We start from the raw sequence: 4,922 nt of genomic DNA, 5'->3' as shown, positions 1-4,922 counted from the left end.
TTAAAAAATAGTTTAGCCCCGGATACACGGCGTTCCATGCTCGGATACACAACGTTCCATCCTCCTGCAGCTGCAAACTCACTGAGCTCCCTTCCCTCGCCAGCGCCGCCCCGCCTCCTACCCTCCACGTGGCACCGCAGGGCAGGCCCCAAAGAACCTGGGGGCTTGGGGCGGGGCCGGGGGCACCGCGGAGGGGGCGGGCTTCCCCCAGGCCAGGGGCGTGGGGCGGGGCTTCTCTCTCACCCTCAGATCTCTGGAGTCTGGGGGCTGCTGCCAGTCCGCTCTCAGGCCCTGACAGAGCGCATCTCTAAGCGTCTCTCTCCCTCGCGTCCTCGACCTCCCCGACTGCCACCAGTGAGCCTTCCTGTTCAGCTCCGTCTCCAGCGCGGGAAGGGTGACCAGCCCGGCAGAGGCGAGATGCTGTACAAAGTGGTGGTGATGGGCAGCGCTGGCGTGGGCAAGAGCGCGCTGACCATCCAGCTAGTGAAGAACCACTTTGTCTCGGTCTACGACCCTACCTTTGAAGACTCCTACCGCACCCAGATGCTGGTGGACGGCGAGCCCTGCCAGCTGGACGTCCTGGACACCGCGGGCAGCGAGGAGCACCAGTCCCGGCGCCAGAGCTTCATGCGCCGGGGGGACGGCTTCCTCTGCGTCTACGCGGTGGACGACATCAAGTCCTTCGTGGATGTGAACGTCTTCCGCGACCAGCTGCGCAGAATCAAGGACACCGACCGTGTGCCCTTCGTCCTCGTGGCCAATAAGACCGACCTGACCGACGGCTTGGTGACCCCGGCGCTGGGCCAGGAAGCAGCCAAGAGCTTCAGGGTCCCCTTCGTGGAGGCCTCGGCCAAGACCCGGAAGGGCGTGGAGCACGCCTTCGAGATGCTGGTCCGAGAGATCCGCAGGTCCCACGTGGAGGCGCTCAAAGGCCTCCCTGATCCTGAGCCGGTCCGGGGCTGTGGGTTCAGGCACTGCACGATCCTGTGAGCAGCTGCCCCCACTCCCCCTGGTCCTGCCCCCTAAACCTCCCTCAGGAACTCCTCTGGCTCCCCTGCCCCTCCCCAGCCTCCCCCTGCCCACCCCTGCCTCCAGGTCCCCATCTGGACCCGTCCTCCCTCCGGCTGCCCTTCACTGGACTCCTCTGCCATGCTCGACCTTGCTGTACCTCACCAGGATTTCTCCAGGCGCCTCTTGGTCTCCTCAGTGGTTCTACATTCAGGCTCTTTGGTTTTGGGGTTTTTTTCCCTTTGAGAAGGAATGACTACCTCACTGCCTCAGTATCCTGACCAAGCAAAGAAAGACTCCCTTCCTCTTCCTGTGGGCAGCCTCCCTTGGCCTCTCTGGCTGCCCAGGCCCTGCAGACAGCCGGACCCTGGCCACCTTCTCCCCCCTCAGCAGCCTCCTCTGCCCTCCTGGGAGCTGTGGGTAGGCCCCCTTCACAGAAAGTCCTGCTCCCCCAACAGAGCTCCTGCCTCTGTTCCCCAGGGCACTTGGTGTATTGGCTGTCTGGGGCCCATCACCCCAGCCCTGTCTATGCTGTTGTTGAGGAGCCCTGCCCTGCAGTGACGCCCCACAGGGATGGGGGGTGTTCCATCAAGTATGTCCCTGTCACCCCTTGTTCTCCACTCACATGTTACCCCAAGCATTTTTCCTGGTGGTGAGGGGGTGGGGATGGGGGGGATTAGAGTGGGCCTGTCTCCTATCAAGAGAAAGCCTTGGGTGGAAAATGTTATGCGATTGTTGTGTTTCATTTGATTTGAATTGGGGGGGGGATGGAGATGGGACTTGCCCAAGGTCACCCTGCTAATAAGTGTCTGTGGCCAGGCCCTCCCCTTTACACCTTGCTGTGAGCTGCAGGGTCTCATACCCTCTGGGAGAAGTGGGGGAGGGAAAGAGCTGGCTGTGAGACATCTCAGCAGACATCCCCACAGCTGCAGGTCAGGTGGGGTCAGTAGGTCTGCTTGGGAGTGGTATGACCTGGCATCTCTGTGCCACTTTGGGAGCAGGTGGGCAACACTCCTCTTTAACTGGAGAGGACTTAAATGTTGAAACTGCCCTCCTATCTAAAGTCGGCTGTTCTTCTAGGATTTATTATAAATAAAGGTTGTTGGTTTGTTTAAAAAATTTAATAACTGCAGTTCAGCATTATTGGTTTCCATTGTAATGTTATGTATGTTATTTGTACATTTAAAAATATTCTGAGAACTGCATAGAGGCTAGCAAAGGGATCCATTCTCTTTTTTTTTTTTTGGCCTTTTGGAAGGCAATTGGGGTTAAGTGACTTGCTCAAGGTCACATGGCTAGTTTTTTTTTCTGTTAAGTGTCTGAGGCAGTATTTGAACTCAGGTCCTCCTGACTCCAGGGCTGGTGATCTATTCACTGGGCCATGTAGCCACCCAAAAGGGATCCATTCTTTTTTTTTTTTTTATCAAATGCTTTGTTAACTTCTAGTTTGCATCATTCATTTCCGTAAGATTTTGAGTTACAAATTTTGTCCCCATTTTTCCCCTACCCACCGCCCCAAACTAGCGATCCCACTGCATATCCCCTCCTCCAATCTGCTCTCTCCCCTATCTTCTCCCATAGCCCCTACAACTTTCCAGTAGGGCATGGTGGATCTCTATGCCCCAGTGCTTGTATATCTTATTTCCCATTTACATGTAAAATAATATTGATAATAGTATATATATATATATATATATATATATATATATATATATATATATATATAATTTTAAACATTTGATTTTAGAACTCTGAATTCCAGATTCATTCCCCTCCTCCCTTGTCACCCACCCTTACTGGGAAGATAAGCAATTCAATATAGGTTGTACATTTGATGCTATGCAAAACATTTCCATAGTATATATACTGTAAAAGACTGACTATATTTCCCTCCCTCCTATCCTACCTCCCACTTGTTCTGTTCTCTACTTTGATCCTGTCCTTTTTCAAAAGTGGGTGCTTCTAACTTCCCTCTCCCCCAGTCTGCCCACCCTTCCGTCATCCCCCCTCTCATTCCCCTGCCCCCCTACTCTCCTGTAGGGTGAGATACCCTATTTAGTGTGTATGTCATTACCTCCCTATGCCAAATTCAATGAGAATAAGGTTGACCCATTCCCTTTTGACTTCCTGTTCATCCCTTCCATTGCAACCATTTTCCCTTACCTCTTCTATATGAGATAGTTTACCCCATTCTATCTCTCCCCCTCTCCTCTCATTATATTCCTCTCTCATCTCTTAATTTCATCTTTTAAGTATCATCCCTTCCCATTAAACTGGTCCAGTGCCCTCTATGTATACCTGTACACATATATACACACAATCACATATGTATTTATATACCCATATACCCTCCTATATAGACATATATATGTATGTATGTGTGTGTATATATTTCTATTCCCTTCAATTATTCTCATACTGAGAAAAGTTTCATAAGTTACAATTATCATTTTTCCATGTAGGAATATAAATAGTTCAACTTTGATAAGTTCCTTATGATTTCTTTTCCCTGTTTACCTTCTCTTGCTTCTTGTATCTGAATGTCAAACTTTCTATTCAATTCTGTTTTTTTCATCAAGAATGCTTGAAAGTCCTCTATTGCACTGAATGACCATATTTTCCCCTGAAACATGATACTCAGTTTTGCTGGGTAGGTGATTCTTGGTTTTAATCCCACCTCCTTTGCCCTCCAGAATATCATATTCCAAGCCCTCAGTGTAGAAGCTGCCAGATCCTGTGTTATCCTGACTGTTTCCACAATATTCAAATTGTTTCTTCCTGGCTGCTTGTAATATTTTCTCCTTGATCTAGGAATTCCAGAACCTAGCTATAATATTTCCTAGAAGTTTTCTTTTTGGGATTTTTTTCAGGAGGTGATTGGTAGATTCTTTCAACCTCTATTTTGCCCCTCCCCATCAGGGCAATTTTCCTTGGGAATTTCTTGAAGGATGATTTCTAGGTTCTTTTTTGATGATGGCTTTCAGGAAGTCCAATAATTTTTAAATTATCTCTCCTGGATCTATGTTCCAGGTCAGTGGTTTTCCCAATGAGATATTTCACATTGCCTTTTATTTTTTCATTTGTTTGGATCTGTTTAATAGTATCTTGATTTCTCATAAAGTCACTAGCTTTCATTTGCTCCAGTCTAATTCTGAAGTCATGATTCTCTTCATTGAGCTTTTGAGATTCTTTTTCCATCTGGCAAGTTTGGTTTTTTAAAGCATTCTTCTCCTCATTGGCTTTTTGAGCCTCTTTTGCCATCTGAGTTACTCTATTTTTAAGGTGTTATTTTCTTCAGTCAGGTTGTTGACTCTCATTTCATAATTTTCTTGCATTCTCATGTTTCTTCCCAATTTTTCCTCCTCTTAGCTTATCTGGTTTTCAAAATCCTTTTTAAGCTCCTCTATGGCCTGTAACCAGCTCGTATTTTCTTGAAAGCTTTTGGTACAGGAGTTCTGACGTCACTGTCTTCCTCCTGTTCCATGCTCTGATCCTTTTTTTGTCCCCAGAGTAGGAGTGTAATTTTGGATTCCTCTGTTTGCTTTGCTTCCCTTGTTTACTCATGTTGCCACTCAATTAATTACTTGACTTTTGGGCTTTTTGCCACAGTAGGACTCTGCCACCACACAGGGGAACTTCCTGTCAAAAGCTGGGGTCTTCTCAGCTGCCAGAGGTATTAGTTGGGTGCCCTCTCTGAAGCCTCCACACTCTCTGGCAAGCTGGTCATGCACCCCAGGACCTCCACCCTACTCTGCAATCCAGATCCAAGCAGGTTAAAGCAAGAGCGATTACCCCTCAGACTGGTCGCTTGGTTCCCCTACACTCAGCAGGCCAGTAGCTGAAGCTGCCACGGAGCCTCAGTGGCTTCTCCCTCCAGGGGATAAAGGCTGATCATTCTTCCAAACTACTGGGTC

At 48.6% G+C, this 4,922-nt stretch overlaps 1 pseudogene; it reads left to right on the top strand.

Annotated features, from left to right (window-relative positions):
- The first annotated feature begins 417 nt into the window (after nucleotides 1–417).
- Nucleotides 418–990, top strand: LOC138166055 (GTPase NRas pseudogene; annotated as a pseudogene).
- Nucleotides 991–4,922: the final 3,932 nt, after the last annotated feature.

The sequence above is a fragment of the Petaurus breviceps genome, unplaced genomic scaffold, assembly GCF_028583685.1.
Source record: "Petaurus breviceps papuanus isolate PSGF00001 unplaced genomic scaffold, PetGlider_PUasm1.0 220, whole genome shotgun sequence".
NCBI classification, from domain to species: Eukaryota; Metazoa; Chordata; class Mammalia; order Diprotodontia; family Petauridae; genus Petaurus; species Petaurus breviceps.
The sequence above is the reverse complement of the archived record's forward strand: the minus strand, read 5'-3'. Positions and strand labels throughout refer to the sequence as shown.